Genomic DNA, 16,943 nt, shown 5'->3' on the forward strand with positions numbered 1-16,943 from the left:
CAAAGCAGAGGAAGGAATCAAATTCCAGGACTTAGATCTCCCGACTCCTCTGTAGACATTATTATATAGTCTCCACCTGGACATTATTATATTTCCTCCACCTGGGGGCAGAATTCTGGGAGTTAGCTATCACCATTAACCTGACCCCACTCCTCTTCTGCATCCCTTACCACCAAGTTGAAACCATTCATAGTTTGTATACGAGCAGAGTGGATCAGTCAAGAGCAGGGATTCTGGAGCCAGATCTGGACCTGGATCCAGAAGTTCAGTTCTGTCACTTCCTGGCTCTGGAAGACCTTTCGTACCCTCACCTCAGCTTATGTGTGCCTGTTTCCTCATCTCTCCAACTGAGACCACAAAAATGCCTATTTCCTAAAGTGGTTATGAGACATAAATGAGCAAATATTTGTAAAGTGCATAGAACAGTGTCTTACATCTAGCAAGTGCTATGAAAATATTTGTTAGACAAAATTATAAAATAAATAAGGCAACATGAGGCTTTGGTTCCATTATTACAATCAGGCAATGCCCTACAAGAAAAATTCAGAAATATGCTTTTTGTCTCCTACTGTACGACCTTCTTTCAATCCCTTCTTCCTTTTTCTATGTTCATCTTGAGCCCCCTTTCCAGCTTCCTACCAGGGTGTTCAGTTCAGTTCAGTTCAGTTCAGTCACTCAGTCGTGTCCGACTCTTTGCAACCCCATGAATCGCAGCATGCCAGGCCTCCCTGTCCATCACCAACTCCCGGAGTTCACTCAAACTCATGTCCATCGAGTCTGTGATGCCATCCAGCCATCTCATCCTCTGTTGTCCTCTTCTCCTCCTGCCGCCAATCCCTCCCAGCATCAGAGTCTTTTCCAATGAGTCAACTCTTCGCATGAGGTGGCCAAAGTACTAGTTTCAGCTTTAGCATCATTCCTTCCAAAGAACACCCAGGGCTGATCTCCTTTAGAATGGACTGGTTGGATCTCCTTGCAGTCCAAGGGACTCTCAAGAGTCTTCTCCAACACCACAGTTCAAAAGCATCAATTCTTCGGCACTCAGCTTTCTTCACAGTACAACTCTCACATCCATACATGACCACTGGAAAAACCATGGCCTTGACTAGACGGACCTTTGTTGGCAAAGTAATGTCTTTGCTTTTTAATATGCTATCTAAGTTGTTAGCAGATGACAACTGGTAATGTTTGAAGGTGCCTTCAATGAAGAAGTCTAAGCTTCTTCTCGGAGAGACCTTTGAATTCTACAGAGACTATGAAAGGCTAAGAAGTTATCAGAGCTTAAAGAAATGAAGCTCCAACACTGACACATCAGTGAGGAGTTGTGTTTTCAGTACAGGAGATACTTCCTTTATCTGGTCTGTACACTCCTGAGGCTGTCCCTGGGGCAAATGGTAATGTAAGTTAATAGTTCTGTGCTTAAAAATTAAATTTTAAAAATAAACAGCCTCAAATTTCTGTATTCCAGCATATGGCAATTGTGGTACTGTCTGAAATGAGTCATCCTAAACCCAAGTTAGAAGCAAACATAAGTTTCCAGATGTTGAAAATGTTTTTATTTTTTACTAAATAAAAAAGCAAGATGAGTGTGTTTTTCATACTGCTTATTTTTACTAGCAGTTAATGTTTACTCACTTCTGATTTTCCTAAGATGATCCTCTTGTAAGCTGTGGCCTAAATGCATTTAAATTGCCTTTGAATATTCTAAGCAACCCTTACTACCATGGAAACAGAACCAAGGATATGCAAGATGTCTCCTCTGCAATGGAATTTGGTGCTTTAGATATTTTTGATTGGTTGCCCTTCTCTGAAATGCAGTCCTGTCAGTTGGATTTACTTTTATTATCCATGGGAGCACACAGTTCACCACATAGTGGAAAATGCCATTCATCTGATAATGCCTTCCAGAGACATTCCCAGTCATGGGCAGAACTAGTAGGGCCAAATCCACATGTGTCAGAAAACATGGGCAGGTCTAATCCAGAAAGATTTAGGCATTTGTCCAGTGGTCTATGAGGTAACCTGCACCTTCTGTACTTTTATTAGTAGAGGAGAAAAGATGATGTTCCAGGGCCCCAAAGAATGCTGTGTAATGCCCTGGCTCTTGAGGATGTGATTTGGCTGTTGTATAATTCTGTATAAAGGGCATATGAGATAGTAATAGTACAGGGTCAAAATTGAGAAAGAGACAATTTCTACCTCTGTTGATAAAGTGTTTATAAGCTTAATAAAATAATTTAGCTGTTCCTCCCATATGTAAAATGATTACTTATAGAGTGTAGACTTAGAGCTTGGGTTCAACTTGAGGTCAATGTTTGTAAACTAATGATCCTTTGGAGGAAAGATGAGACATAAAGAACAAAAAATATAGTTTCCTTTGTTTCATCAATCCATGATGAAGATGGGAGAAAAATGTCAAGGTAAAGTCTGTCTGGTTCAAAAAATACCACCTGAGACATGATTAGAATCCATCTCAGTTATTTAAACGCACAGTGTTCCCATGCCTCCTAGAATAACTAGATCCATGAAACGTGCAAAGGCTTAAAACAAATACTTGTGATTTTTTTATTCATTTTTTCTTCTCTTTCTAGAGTTACGTGGAATTCTCTGGACATGTATCAAGAGACTAGCTGTTTATTAGGCTAAATATCATGGCAATAAAAGGGCACAGAGGCCAAATAAGCCGAGTCTACCTGCCCTTTGCCCTGCATAGAAGTGATTGTGATGTTTAGATGTTGAAAGATGAAAACACTGACAAGAAAGGTTAATCACTATTGCATATAAAAGGCCTGGCGTGCTGCGATTCATGGGGTCGCAAAGAGTCGGACACGACTGAGCAACTGAACTAAATTGAACTGACACATCCATGAGAAATATATTAATAAATATATTCACAGGTTCTAAAAGACGAAGGTGCACAGATAGTTTATGTGAATGGATATAAAACTGGTGTATAGAAACTTGAAAGGAAATTTAATAAGTAACAATGGCATCCCACTCCTGTACTCTTCCCTGGAAAATTCTATGGATGGAGGAGCCTGGAAGGCTGCAGTCCATGGGGTCGCTGAGGGTCAGACACGACTGAACGACTTCACTTTCACTTTTCACTTTCAGTTTTCACTTTCATGCATTGGAGAAGGAAATGGCAACCCATTCCAGTGTTCTTGCCTGGAGAATCCCAGGGACGGGGGAGCCTGATAGGCTGCTGTCTATGGGGTCACACAGAGTTGGACACGACTGAAGTGACTTAGCAGCAGCAGTAGCAGCAACCCAATAAATGAAAAAAGAACTATTTTATAACTGATTACCAAAAGCAATTTAATTATCTAATGCTGGTAGTTATGGAAGGTAAGACATATTTTGTCTGTGGCCACCAGCATCTTCGGAACTATCTTTGTACATTAGAGGAAGTTGTCAAGTTCTAAGTCCTACCTCTTAAGGAAAAATACAGAACTCATTTCCCCAAGTTCCTTTGCAACAAAGATATAGACATGTAGCTTACAAATACATCCAATTAAGAATTTGATATAGAAGAGGAAATGTGTATCCATATATTCATCAATCCGTGATGGAGATGGGAGAAAAATGTCAAGATAAAGTCTGTCTCGTTCAAAAAACACCACCTAATACATGATTCATTTTCACAGAACTTACTTTCTGATGGAGATGACAGCAGAGGTGAACAGCTTTGAGGACAGCAGAGTTTCTATCAGCCAGTACACTGACTCAGCATGTGGGGTGCAGTGGTGTCTCCTGATCACAACAGAATCTCCTCTGGAACCGATGCATAGTGTGGTGTAGGGATCCTTCATGGCTGTGGAGCCTCCAAGACATATTCACTGAACCTCTGGAAGGGCCAATAAGTTCTTTAGTTTGCAACTAAAGACCTTGGTTAATGTAGTGTGTGCATCCATACATCCTTCATGCAAATGCAAATTGCAATGCCCCTTTTGTAAAGTGCGGTAGTATTGAATATCATTTATCAAGATCCATTAAAAACACTTATCCCTGACTCACTAACCCTCTTCTAAGTCTTTATGGTAAGGAAATAGCCCAAAGGAAGGAAAATGGCCCTGTGAATGGACATGATTTAAAATTTCAAAGGATTAGGAACAATCTGAAGGCTCAGCAACAGGGGACAATTGAGTTACAGTATACCCTTGGTAGTCAATAGAATCGCAGCATTGCTGCATGGTCAGGGCTTGTGATACACAATTTTGTTGGAGGGAGGTGAGGGGACTTAAAGCTGCATTTAGATAAAGTGTGTGCTCTTCTTCCTTTGACTGAATATTTATTTGAGGCTTTCTGTGGGAAATGAAGAATGAGATTTGTGCTTTTTGTGCTCAGTTGCTCAGTTGTGTCCAACTCTTTGCACCCCCATAGACTGTAGCCTGCCAGGCTCCTCTGTCCACAGGGATTCTCCAGGCAAGAATACTGGAGTGGGTGGCACTAAAACCTGCCTCATTATCTCCTCCAGAGCTGCCACTATTGGCAGATATTGCACAGTGAATAAAGTAATTGTTAGGAAGCTTATGTAGCAAGGTATGAAAAAATGCTCATGGTATCTTGTCAAGGGAATAGAGTAAAGCACAACATTATATCTATGTTGTGACCACAGTTATGTAAAAAAATGATAATAGTAAATCGACCCAGGTCTGGAAGGAAGCACAGAAAGACAGTAGGATTCACTGAGTGATAGAATTGTCAACAAATATTTTGTTCTTATTTTCTGTGAAGGCCATTTAATGCAACGAATATTTTTATGCTTTACAAAATTATCTTCTAAGTGTTAAAATTATATCTTCTCTTTGACCGCGTGTCCATGATGTCGTGTAGTACTGTCACCTGCTCAGTGAGGATGGCTTTGACACCTATTGTTTTTTGGCACAGTTAGATTCAATCTGGGCTCTGGGCAACCTGGCTACTTTTGATGTGCATGGATCCATAGGAGCAAAGGAAAAAGGCACCACTCTAGAAAATCACTAGCCACATAGGCTTTTCCATCAGAGCTCTAAAAATATAACTGCTCACATAAAATGATGGGGACTGCTGGTGAGAGAGGAAACTGGCAAATCTCTTTGGCATTATCTACTAAAGTTGGAGGTATCCTTACACTGTGACCCAGAAATTTCACTCCTCGTTACTTACTTTGGAGAAACTATTGGCACATTTGCAGCAGTAAATATGTACAAGAATCTTTATAGTGTATATTCCTATTCACTAAAACTGAAAAAAATGCCAGTGTTCATCAATGGTAAATGGGTAAAAAAAAATGAGTAAGTGCATAGCATCATCACATAGTACGGTATAGCAATGAATGTATACAAACTACATTTAGAGTCAACAAAATGAATGAAGCTCATAAACAAGCAAGATATGCAGTATGGCTGTTTATAAAGAGTTTAAAAGTAGGCAAAATTACTCTATGCTATTTAGGGATCCATACAAAATTGGTGAAACTCCAAAGTAAAGTAAGGAAAAAGATGGACTCAAATGTCAAGAGAGTGGTTCCTTCTGGGGAGGGCAAGGAGTTGTGTTTGGAAGGAGGCATAGCGGGGCTTCTGGCCTAGCAATGTTCTTCCCTGATTAGTGGTGTTTGGCAGATTTTTCACTCCTTAATTTCACATTAAGCAGTGGTACATTTGTGTTTTGCACTCCTTTCTTTATGTACAGGAAAGTTTATGTTTTGAAAACAGAAAGAGAGGAGACACTCATGTGTCAGTGAGGCGGTTATAAGAAGACATTTCTTCTAGAAACAGAAACCACTTTCAGTTCATCCAAGTAGAAATTAGAGAGTGGAGGAGTTTGTTGAGACCTTCATTAATGAAATGGAGCCACCCCCAGGATCTATTTATCTAGGAGCATGGTTCAGAAACAGTACTTAATGAATAAATGTAAGGTTTGAATTCCCCAAAGCAAGGTATTAGATGGACCACCAGGAACTGTGCCTTTGAAAAGCTCCAGGTAGTGGAAATGAGAGCCCTCTGGAGGCTGGTGCCCCAAGAGAAGGAGACCTCTTTAAGTTTCGGCCACGGCCTTCTCTGGACAACAGAGAAGTTGAGGTTGCAGCCTCTGGATCCGAATTAGGGTTGGGTTGTCCCTCACTGTCAGGGATGCAGGCATGTGTGTTAACTGACCGATCTCCATAGGGCTTGGTGGCCCATGAAATTGATCTGAGATGAAGGAGGAAAGGGTCTCAGGGACTGCTAGCCTGAAGGCAGGACATCAACAATTTTAAATGGAACCTAGAATGCCAGAACAGTAAGAAGAGAGTTTTCACTACATCTTTCCATAACCACTGAGGACACCTGGCTCACTGCCCTGCTTATAAACTTCTGCCCTGGAAAATTTAAGGGAAGTCTATCGAACCCTCCTCAAACTGACTTGGAAAGCAAATACTTAGCAATTTGCTCCTTGATAGGTCAACATCAACTGGAGGGTCTGCCCTAAACTAAACAATCTACTAAGAACCCCGAGTTTGTATTGATTACCTGTGCATTTGAAATCTATTGTCTGGGCTACTTACAAATCTGTAGGAATGGAGGTGAATTTATACATTCTTGTCTGGTGGAGATGCAAATAATTTCTATCTGGTGGAAAAGATAATCCCAAAGGTTATGGTATGGCCTTTTGGACATTAACCAGTTTTGTGTATAACCCAGAAATTTTACACTAGCATTGTCAAAAAAATACCTAGTTTCTTAAATGCTTCTTGTGCTCAGTTGCTCAGTCACATCTGTCTCTTTGCAACCCCATGGATTATAGCCTGCCAGGCTCCTCTGTCCATGGAATTTTCCAGGCAAGAATACTGGAAAGGGTTGCTATTTCTTCCTCCAGGGGATCTTCCCAATGGGGGATTGAACCTGTGTCACTTGTGGCTCCTGCATTGGCAGGCTGATTCTTTAACACTGCGCCACCTGGAAAGTCTCAAATGCTCTTTGGACAAGTTTTAAAATAAATCGGAGGTGAAAGTGAAAGTTACTCAGTCGTGTCCCACTCTTTGCGACTCCATGAACTATACAGTCCATGAAATTCTCCAGATCATAATACTGGACTGGGTAGCCCTTCCCTTCTCCAGGGGATCACCCAACCCAGGGATCAAACCCAGGTCTCCCGCATTGCAGGTGGATTCTTTACCAGCTGAGTCAGGAGGGAAGTCTAAGAATACTGGAGTGGGTAGACTCTGCCTTCTCCAGCAGATCTTCCTGACCCAGGAATCGAACTGGGGTCTCCTGCATTGCAGGCAGATTCTTTACCAAAGACAGCCTTCAGAATAGGAGAAAATAATAGCAAACAAAGCAACTGACAAAAAATTAATCTAAAAAATATACAAGCAACTCCTGCAGCTCAATTCCAGAAAAATAAATGACCCAATCAAAAAATGGGCCAAAGAACTAAACAGACAGTTCTCCAAAGAAGACATACGGATGGCTAACAAACACATGAAAAGATGCTCAACATCACTCACTATCAGAGAAATGCAAACGCAAATCAAAACCACTATGAGGTACCATCTCACGTCGGTCAGAATAGCTGCTATCAAAAAGTCTACAAACAATAAATGCTGGAGAGGGTGTGGAGAAAAGGAAACCCTCTTACACTGTTGGTGGGAATGCAAACTAGTACAGCCACTATGGAGAACAGTGTGGAGATTTCTTAAAAAACTGGGAATAGAACTGCCATATGACCCAGCAATCCCACTGCTGGACATACACACTGAGGAAACCAGAATTGAAAGAGACACGTGTGCCCTAATGTTCATCGCAGCACTGTTTATAATAGCCAGGACATGGAAGCAACCTAGATGTCCATCAGCAGATAAATGGATAAGAAAGCTGTGGTCCATATACACAATGGAGTATTACTCAGCCATTAAAAAGAATACATTTGAATCCATTCTAATGAGGTGGATGAAACTGGAGCCTATTATACAGAGTGAAGTAAGCCAAAAAGAAAAACACCAATACAGTATACTAACACATATATATGGAATTTAGAAAGATGGTAACAATAACCCTCAGAGAAGGCAATGGCACCCCACTTCAGTACTCTTGCCTGGAAAATCCCATGGATGGAGGAGCCTGGTGGGCTACAGTCCATGGGGTTGCTAAGAGTTGGACATGACTGAGTGACTTCACTTTCACTTTTCATTTTCATGCATTGGAGAAGGAAATGGCAACCCACTCCAGTGTTCTTGCCTGGAGAATCCCAGGGACGGGGAAGCCTGGTGGGCTGCCATCTATGGGGTTGCACAGAGTCGGACATGACTGAAGCGACTTTGCAGCAGCAGCAGCAACAATAACCCTGTATGCGAGACAGCAAAAGAGACACAGATGTATAGAACAGTCTTTTGGACTCTGTGGGAGAAGGCGAGGGTGGGATGATCTGATAGAATAGTATTGAAACATGTATATTAAATATATGAAACAGATTTCGAGTCCAGGTTTGATGCATGAGACAGGGTGCTCAGGGCTGGTGCACTGGAATGACCCAGAGGGATGGGATGGGGAGGGAGGTGGGAGGGCGGTTCAGGATAGGGAACACATGTAAACCCATGGCTGACTCATATCAATGTATGGCAAAAACCACTACAATATTGTAAAGTAATTAGCCTCCAACTAAAATAAATAAATTTTTAAAAAATGGAAGAAATGATGAAAAAAAAAAAGATTCTTTACACACTAAGCCATCAAATTCCTAAGGAAAAATAAAAGGAAGCTTCATGACAGACCATGTGAATCAGTTAAACAAGCTACAAATTGAAAGCGAATATTAGCAAACCACATATCCAGCAAAGACTCATATCTTAAATACATATAAAAATAAAAATTCAACACAAAAAAAATCCCCCAAATAATCCAACTAGAAAATAGGTCAAAGTCATAAACATTTATTTCACTGAAGATGGTAAATAAGAACATCAAAAGATGTTCACCATCATTAGTTATTGGGGAAATTAAAATAAATCACAATAAGATATTACTATACACCCATCAGAATGGTGAAAATAAAAATCAGTGACAATACTAAATGCTGGTGAGGAATGCAGAGAAGCTGAATTACTCGTACATTGGTGGTGAGAAAGCAAAATGGCACAACCCCCTGGAAAACAGGTTAGTAGATTTTCAGAAAACTAAACACACAGATACCACAAGATGTAGCAATTCTATTCTTGGGCATTTACCCCAGAGAAATGAAAACTTATATCTAAATGAAAACCCATACACAAATGTTCACAGGAATTCATAGATTTGTGTACCCATAACATTTGAGTTCATAATGGCCCCAAACTGGAAACAGTCCAGATGTCCTTCAGTGGCTTATAATTCAACAAACTGTGACACTGCCTTACCGTGAAATACTACTCAGCCAAAAAGAAAGAGAAAGCTACCGATACATGTGACAATTTGGATTCATCTCTAGGGAATTATGCTGAGTGGGGGGAAAAAAAGAAGCCAGTCCTAAATGGTTACGTACAGTATGATTCTATTTATTTAACATTTAAATGTTAGCATTTAGCATTTCCATATTCAATACATACATTTTAACATTATGAACTTTTAACATTCATTTAACCTTCTGTGTTTTACGTTCTTTAACAAATCTAAACATTTATTTAACTTATTTAATATAACATTTTAGGAATAGAGAACAGATTAGTGATTTTCAGGGTTAGAGATCAGGAGGGTGGGTGGCAACACTCGGCAACTAGAGAGGAGCCCCCACTTACCGTAACTAGAGAAGAGCCAGAGCAGCAAAGAAGACCCAGCACAGCCAAAAATAAAAACAAACAAACAAAAAAGAGAGGAGGGATATTTCTTACAGTAAAGAAACTGTTCTGTATTTTGCTTGTGGTGGTGGATACATGAACCTACAAATGTGATAAATTATATAGAACTAAACACACACATGGAAGAGGATATGGCAACCCACCCTTGCCTGGAGAATCCCATGGACAGAGGAACCTGGTGGCTGCAATCCATGGGGTCACTAGGAGTCAGACACGACTGAGCGACTTCACTTTCACTTTCACTTTCATGCATTGGAGAAGGAAATGGCAACCCACTCCAGTGTTCTTGCCTGGAGAATCCCAGGGACAGAGGAGCCTGGTAGGAGGCCATCTATGGGTCGTACAGAGTTAGACACAACTGAAGCGACTTGGCAGCAGCAGCAGCAAACACACACATGGAGGAGGATATGGCAACCCACCCTTGCCTGGAGAATCCCATGGACAGAGGAGCCTGGCAGACTACAGTCCATAGAGTCGCAAAGAGTCAGATATGACTTAGCACAAAACACACACATGCAAATGAGTACAACAGAATAAGAATTCCTGGTGGTCCAGTGGCTAGGACTTGGTGCTTTCACTACCAGAGCCCAGATTTGCTCCCTGGTCAGGAAACTAAGATGCTGCAAGAATACAATTATCTCAACTAACATTTCAGCCAAAATAACACCACTGAAGTGACTTAGCACACATGCATGTCCTTTAACCAGTTTTTTTGTTTCATTGTGCACTGTCTTTGCCTATTGATTTGTAAATGAGCTTTATGTATTAAGGCTCTTAACCCCATATGCAACAGTTTTTCCAAATTTTTATTTTTTTCATTTTAAGTTATAATATTTTGTGAAAGATCTTTATTTTTTTTTATACAACTGTAAAAATTATATATTATACATTGCATGCCTGCTCAGTCTGTGGGATTTCCCAGGCAAGAATACTGGAATGAGTTGTCATTTCCTACTTCAGGGCAAATGTTTATTTTAATTAAAAAATTTTAATGTACAAATACATCTTTGTGTATTCAAATTAAACTATTTTTTGTAGCTTCTTCCTTTTGTTTCAAGGTTATTAAGTCCTTTCTCATCCCAATGGCTGAATAATAGTTAACTTTGTCATTCATATTTGTTTTTTGTAATTTTATACTTTCATTTTTTTACATTTAGCTCTCTAATCCATCTGGATTTAGCGTAACTTGTAAAGAATAGATCTCTTTTCTTATTGTTTACTATTTGTCTCACCACTATTTCGGGGGAAGCTAAGTGTTTCTTACAAACTTTAAATGTCGATTTTCTCAGATACTAAATTCTTGTGTGTTTGGGGATTGCTTTCAAAGATCTCTATTCTGTTCCATTGTTCTGTTTATTGTTGCAGTGGTCTCACTTTCATTGATTGTATTGATGAATTTATTTATATATTATAATATATAATTATATACACTATATTTTACATTGCCTGGAAATTTAATCCTTCATTTTTTTACTGTTCATTTAAAAGTTCTCCTGACTATTTTTGCCAATTACGTATTGAATATATTTGCCAATATATTTAACAGATTTTTTTTTTTTTGCTCAAGCATCCAACTAAATGCATATGTAGATATAATCTGTGCTTAGATTTCTTTCAGTTCAGTTAAGTCGCTCAATTGTGTATAACTCTTTGCAACCCCATGAACCACCACATGCCAGGCCTCCCTGTCCATCACCAACTCCCAGAGTTTACCCAAACTCATGTCCATTGAGTCGGTGATGCCATCTAACCATCTCATCCTCTGTCATCCCCTTCTCCTGCCTTCAATCTTCCCCAACATCAGGGTCTTTTCAAATGAGTCAGCTCTTCACATCAGGTGACCAAAATATTGGAGTTTCAGCTTCAACATCAGTCCTTCCAATGAATACCCAGGACTGATTTCCTTTAGGATGGACTGGTTGGATCTCCTTGCAGACTAAGGGACTCTCAGGAGTCTTCTCCAACACCACAGTTTAAAAGCATCAGTTCTTCGACACCCAGGTTTCTTTATGGTCCAACTCTCACATCCATACATGACTACTGGAAAAACCATAGCTTTGACTAGATGGACCTTTGTTGACAAAGCAATGTCTCTGCTTTTGAATATGCTTTCTAGGTAGGTCATAACTTTCCTTCCAAGGAGTAAGCATCTTTTCATTTCATGGCTGCAATCACCATCTGCAGTGATTTTGGAGCCCAGAAAAATAAAGTCTGACACTGTTTCCCCATCTATTTGCCATAAAGTGATGGAACTGGATGCCATGATCTTAGTTTTCTGAATGTTGAGCTTTAAGCCAACTTTTTCACTCTCCTCTTTCACTTTCATCAAGAGGCTCTTTAGTTCTTATTCCTTTCTGCCATAAGGGTGGTGTCAAATGCATCAGATCAGATCAGTCACTCAGTCGTGTCCGACTTTTTGCAACCCCATGAATCACAGCACGCCAGGCCTCCCTGTCCATCACCAACTCTCGGAGTTCACTCAGACTCACGTCCATCGAGTCAGTGATGCCATCCAGCCATCTCATCCTTTGTCATCCCCTTCTCCTCCTGCCCCCAATCCCTCCCAGCATCAGAGTCTTTTCCAATGAGTCAACTCTTTGCATGAGGTGGCCAAAGTACTGGAGTTTCAGCTTTAGCATCATTCCTTCCAAAGAAATCCCAGGGCTGATCTCCTTCAGAATGGACTGGCTAGATCTCCTTGCAGGTTATTGATATTTCTCCCAGCAATCATGATTCCAGCTTGTGCTTTATCCAGCCCAACATTTCTCATGATGTACTCTGCATATAAGTTAAATAAGCAGGGTGACAATATACAGCCTTGATGTACTCCTTTCCCTATTTGGAACCAGTCTGTTGTTCCATGTCCAGTTCTAACTGTTGCTTCCTGACCGGCATACAGGTTTATCAAGAGGCAGGTCAGGTAGGCTCGTATTCCCATCTCTTTCAGAATTTTCCACAGTTTATTGTTATCCACACTGTCAAAGGCTTTGGCATAGTCAATAAAGCAGAAATAGATGTTTTTCTGGAACTCTCTTGCTTTTTCCATGATCCAGCAGATATTGGCAATTTGATCTCTGGTTCCTCTGCCTTTTCTAAAACCAGCTTGAACATCTGGAATTTCAGGGTTCATGTATTGCTGAAGCCTGGCTTGGAGAATTCTGAGCATTACTTTACTAGCGTGTGAGATGAGTGCAATTGTGCGGTAGTTTGAGCACAGTTTCTTTAGCTGCTGATTATAATAGTGAATATCTATTGAGTGCTTTGTGCCAGGCACTGTTCTAAGTGTCTTTATTGCATCAGATCATTTAGTGCTTAGCAGCGACCCTATCAGGAGAAGGCAATGGCAGCCCACTCCAGTACTCTTGCCTGGAAAATCCATGGATGGAGAAGCCTGGTAGGCTGCAGTCCATGGGGTCGCTAAGAGTTGAACATGACTGAGAGATTTCACTTTCACTTTTTACTTTCATGCCTTGGAGAAGGAAATGGCAACCCACTCCAGTGTTCTTGCCTGGAGAATCCCAGGGACGGGGGAGCCTGGTGGGCTGTCGTCTATGGGGTCGCACAGAGTCGGACACGACTGAAGTGACGCAGCAGCAGCAGCAGCAGCAGCAGCAGCAGTGATCCTATCAAGTGGGTACTCTTACTGTCTATGTCTTATGGAAGAGGAAATAGAAGCATGGAGAGGTGAAGTAAACTTGCCCAAGGTCACAAAGCTGGCCTGTGACTCAGCTAGCTGTCACTCACCAAATCTAGGCATTTTGGCTCCAGAGCTCACTATCTGTCACTTTAGCAGGGATTAACATTATCTTGCATTTTTTTGCTTTAAATTGGAAATACTAGTATAATGTGATAAAACTTTGAGATTCCACGATGACTAAAAACACTGTTCAAATCAGCTTTATATGCATATTCTATAGCAATATATGGAGAAGGCAATGGCACCCCGCTCCAGTACTCTTGCCTGGAAAATCCCATGGATGGAGGAGCCTGGTAGGCTGCAGTCCATGGGGTCGCTAAGAGTTGGACACGACTGCGCGACTTCACTTTCACTTTTCACTTTCATGCATTGGAGAAGGAAATGGCAACCCACTCCAGTGTTCTTGCCTGGAGAATCCCAGGGACAGGGGAGCCTGGTAGGCTGCCGTCTATGGGGTCACACAGAGTCGGACACGACTGAAGTGACTTAGCATAGCATAGCATAGCATAGCAATATATTGTCTCCCTTTAACGTCATGAAAGATGCAATTTTCTTTAAATTATAAAATAGTGCTAAGAGTACTGAATCTTAACGAAGGAGAAAACAAGAGGCAGTGAACTATTACCAGAAGGGTCTTGGGCTGGGCAACAGGGAAACAAGGATTCTAATCCTTGTTTTGTTGCTAACTAGCTTCCCCCCAACCCCCAAAATATCTTTCCAACCAGTCTGTAACTCTGGTTAAAATTTCACTATTAGAGATTGATTACTCCAGGTTAACTCTCTAATGAAACTAAATCTAGTGACATAATACTTGCCAGGGTATTGATTATCTACACTAGTGTGATTTCACTTGTTCCTAACCAGGAAACTAGCCCTGAGATAATAGGAGGTGCTTTGTACTTTAGTCCCACAGGGAGATAGGAATAGAAGGCACTGCTACTTTGGAGCCTGGAGAGAAGGTGGGGCTCTTAGAGGAAGGTACATGGGGTGGGAGATCACCGCTGACAAAAGCAGGCAATTTGAGCATAGCCTTAGGTGACAGAGGCTTCCCTGCTGGCTCAGACAGTAAAGCGTCTGCCTGCAGTATGGGAGACCCGGGTTAGATCCCTGGGTCAGGAAGATCCTCTGGAGAAGGAAATGGCAACCCACTCCAGTACCCTTGCCTAGAAAATCCCATGGACAGAGGAGACTGGTATGCTACAGTCCATGGAGTCGCAAAGAGTCAGACATGACTGAGCGACTTCACTTTCCTTTCCTTTAGGTGACAGAGGGTGGTGAGAGAGGAGATTGGGAGGAGGAAGAGGGTCCGTGGTCCATGGAGAGGATGTGGGGAGGGCCTCCTCTACTCAAGCTTTTCCCAGGACTAATGCTCGGTGTAGCTGAGTATTCTAAAAGGAAGACTTCCTCTGGGATCAGGGAGGGAGGGAGGGAATGTGAAAAGAGTCCACTCCCTTGACATTCACCCAGAGGCTCTGAGGTTCACTGGAAAACATGCATGAGAACCTATGTCTAAGGGCATGCAAACATACATACACAGCACCATAAAAGGCAACAGCATTTTAGACTTTCCTTAGAATCTCAGGCCTGTGAATTTCTTCAACAAATTTCTCGGAACATCATGTCTTTACCAAGCCTTCCCCCATTTGCCGCTGCCACAGTGGTGCAGACCTTGGATTCCAATATCAGGGATAAAAGGTGTAACTCACTTTTCATGTAAATGCTTACTAGCTCACGCAGACCATTTTTATTTCTTTTGTGTTATGGGGGTTGTGAGTGGAAAAATGTAAGTGGTTTTGCTGACTGTCAGAGCAATGAATGCTTATTGTAAAAAAATCAATGACATAGAAAAGAAGAAAGTGAAGTTCTCTTCTTATCCTACCACATTGTAGTGGGTCTCTTCTAGATTTTTCAAAATTGTATCACACTGTTCTTTCATCAGCGTTTTTACTTAACGTAATACTGTGGACACCTCTTTGTCTCAATAAATGTAGCACTCCATCATCTTTATTAGTGGTTCCATAGTATTCCACTATATTTGCTGTACCATAATTTATTCAACAGACCCAGTTGATGGATATTTAGGTCATTACAATTTCTTTCTATTATACATTATCCTTGAACTGATTGCTCCCAAAATATTAATTTCCTTAGAAAATACTTGCTAAGCCAAATCATACGCATATTAAATTTTACTATATGTTTTTATATCTCCCATTCTTATTTATATCTTTTGCCGTGACTTTTGATGGTGTTCAGCTTTTATCAGGAAGCATTTTAAACTTCTCCTATTGTTCTTGATTGCATTTCTCAATTTGTGGAACATTTGTTAGGTTAATATGGAACTTGAGAGGTTTTCAAATTTTCTTTAGCTCTTAAGTAAGTCTTTCTAGGAGATCAGATAACAAGTTCTGGCATGTGAGAAACGTACATGAAAGGACTACCACAAAGGAGTGAAGCTCTATGTATTTGGAGCTTGTTGTCTTATAATTAAATCTTTCTCAAGAATGTTTCCAGTAGTCATGTATGGATGTGAGAGTTGGACCATAAAGTAAGCTGAGAGCCAAAGAATTGATGTTTTTGAACTGTGGTGTTGGAGAAGACTCTTGAGGGTCCCTTGGACAGCACGGAGATCCAACCAGTCCATCTTAAAGGAAATCAGTCCTGAATATTCACTGGAAGGACTGATGCTGAAGCTGAAACTCCAATATTTTGGTCACCTGATGTGAAGAGCTGACTCCTTAGAAAAGACCCTGATGCTGGAAAGATTGAAGGCAGGAGGAGAAGGGTATGACAGAAGATGAGATGGTTGGTTGGCATCACCAACTCGATGGACATGAGTTTGAGCAAGCTCTGGGAGTTAATGATGGACAGGGAGGCCTGGCGTGCTGCAGTCCATGGGGTCGCAAAGAGTCAGATATGACTGAGTGACTGAACTGAACTGAACTAAGACTGTTTTGGTGAAAATGAGTTAGGAGAAAAGTGCCGGGGTCCAGCCCCAGCTGATCCAGGGTATTCGAAGGAGAGACGGCATAGGCGAGGGTCAGGAAACAACTGCTTAATTACACGTTAATTAAGGATACAAAGAGTAATAGAATGAGGATAACTCAGTAGGAAAATTCAGTGGAGAAAAGAGGCTGAGTAGCTTGGTTTACGCGGGAGACCAATAAAACTTCAAGACAAGAAGTTTGCACCACTTACGTAGGCCGCAGGCGTCCTTCCGTTCTCCCGAAAGAGAGGAGACACTGAGGCCTCCCCGGTCAGATCTTAGAAGCCCAGGCATAATTAGCAAGCATGGTGGGTTCCGCGCTCCAGATGGAGACTCAGCTAGAATTTGGGAGACAGAGTGACATGGGGAGACCAAGTTTCAGTGAACAAGGCCCGCACTTTATTTTCCAAAGTAGTTTTTATACCTTACGTTGTGCATAGAGGATAATGGGGGAAGGGGTGGAGTCATGC

The 16,943-nt window shown here is 41.2% G+C and overlaps 1 long non-coding RNA gene across 2 annotated transcripts in view; it reads right to left on the reverse strand.

Annotated features, from left to right (window-relative positions):
* Positions 1–16,943, reverse strand: part of LOC129621618 (uncharacterized) — a 44,958-nt gene extending 28,015 nt beyond the window's left edge. For both annotated transcript variants that reach the window (XR_008699566.1, XR_008699565.1), the window contains exons 1-2: positions 16,686–16,943; positions 3,655–3,847 (exon numbers count right to left, since the gene is read on the reverse strand). This is a non-coding gene — a long non-coding RNA (uncharacterized LOC129621618). The remainder of the gene's footprint in view (positions 1–3,654; positions 3,848–16,685) is intronic.

The sequence above is a fragment of the Bubalus kerabau genome, chromosome 10 (genome assembly GCF_029407905.1).
Source record: "Bubalus kerabau isolate K-KA32 ecotype Philippines breed swamp buffalo chromosome 10, PCC_UOA_SB_1v2, whole genome shotgun sequence".
Taxonomy (NCBI): domain Eukaryota; kingdom Metazoa; phylum Chordata; class Mammalia; order Artiodactyla; family Bovidae; genus Bubalus; species Bubalus kerabau.